This window comes from Panthera uncia (genome assembly GCF_023721935.1).
Source record: "Panthera uncia isolate 11264 chromosome B3 unlocalized genomic scaffold, Puncia_PCG_1.0 HiC_scaffold_1, whole genome shotgun sequence".
NCBI classification, from domain to species: Eukaryota; Metazoa; Chordata; class Mammalia; order Carnivora; family Felidae; genus Panthera; species Panthera uncia.
In genome coordinates this window covers 87,282,206-87,284,076 of record NW_026057582.1, presented here as the reverse complement: position 1 = coordinate 87,284,076, position 1,871 = coordinate 87,282,206, and positions in this window count along the sequence as shown.

Here is a 1,871-nt window from a genome sequence, read left to right as displayed (position 1 = left end):
TAGAATGTGACTCTAATGCACTCTCTGCTTCCGAGTACAAAACCCAGAAAAGACGGCCAGGCAGAGGCTAGGAAGAAACACCTCAGGGTCATTTTCATAGCTTATGGGCGTAATTCCAAAGCCCAGCGCGGGACATGATCCAGCCTGGGGTGAATGCTACATTTGAGCACAAAACGGCTGACCTTCCGTTTAGGGTCAGAAATCGGCTAATCTGTTTCTCAGACTTGCTCCACAGAAGCTGAGCAGATAGATCAAGTTTAACTAAAAAGATGCCAGACGCCATCTCCAAATGAGAATCTTGGAGACACGGGGACCACCACGCGTTGAGTACACAGCGCCACCTACAGCACTATCGGTGCAATTCATCTTGGCCCTCTTCAAAAGCAGCACGGGAAAAGCAGAAACAATCTGGGGAACACTTCAGGTACCTACACAGGGCAAAGTATCTAACCTAAACTTTAAACTTGGCAGTTTCTATGTTTATTTAAGGGTGGAAAAATTAGAAAACTCCAATAATATGGAGGTGTTTGGGCTAATTGATTATAGGCTTCTCTGTTTGCTTTCTTGCTTGCTTTAAGCTAACAGCATTGAATTCTGACATTGTGATTTTTTTCCCTAAGGTTTGTTGCAAGGATTTACCAGAAAGTAAGATCAATCAGAAATAACTGTCAAGAGCAGCTCACCCTGAAATCTGATCTGCAACATTCAGTCAATCATCTGCCATCTCTGAAATTCAGAAAATAAAACCCTAGTAGAAGAGGCTCCAGAGTTCAAACCTACAGAAGCTAGAATTAGATGTGATCTTAGCTCAGAACTCTGGAAAGGGCTGCTACAATCACTTTCCCGCTAACTCCTGAAAGTCTATCATCTTTCTCTTCTTCTGAATCCATTTTCACTGATTCTATTTAGGTTTTGATTCAAACTGGTTAAGAATCTACCACGTGGTCCAGGGAGAGAGAAAAACAAATATAAAGATGAGATTAGCTCTTAACCTTGGAAACTTATGCCGTTTACAGGTACCTGGGTGGCTCGGTCAGTTAAGCATCCAGCTTTGGCTCAAGTCATGATCTCACAGTTCATGGGTTCGAGCCCCATGTCGGGCTCTGTGCTGACAGCTCAGAGCCTGCAGCCCACTTTGGATTCTGTATCTCCCTCTCTCTCTGCCCCTCCCCCACTCACACTCTGTTTCTCTCTCTCTCTCAAAAATAAATAAACCTTAAAAAAAAAAAACCTTGCCCTATTTATACTGCCTGGTATAATTTTATCACTTTACTATAAAGTGCTTTAATATACAGATCCATGTTTTCTATCAAGTTTTATTTGCTTAGAAGAGGAAAGGTCACTGTGTTTGGGCAAGCAAGGAAAACTTCATGCAGAGGGGAAAATCTTACCTCTTCAAATTCAAGCTCAAATGTCAACAGGAGACGGTCTGTGAAATAGAATGGCACAAGCAAAGTCATGGAGGTACTAGATGTGCCCTCCATAAAACAGCACTCACAACTGTGCACACACACACACACACACACACACACACAGGTCGAAAGAGGGACAGATAACACCTTCACTCACACAAAATCTACTCTCATTATCTGTCTCGTTATCCTGCTTTGCTCTCTCTCACATTTATTATCACCTGATTTATATGTATTTCTGTGATTACTTTCTGTCTCCATGACAAGCTACACAACAGCAAGAACTTTGTTTCATTCACTGCTGTGTTCTTGGTACCAAGCCTGGCGCATTATAGCTTCTATATAAGTACGAAGGAAGGAAGGAAGGAAGGAAGGAAGGAAGGAAGGGAGGGAGGAAGGGAGGAAGAAAGGAAAAGAGGGAGGGAAAAAGGGAGGGAGGAAGGAAGGGAGGGAGGGAAG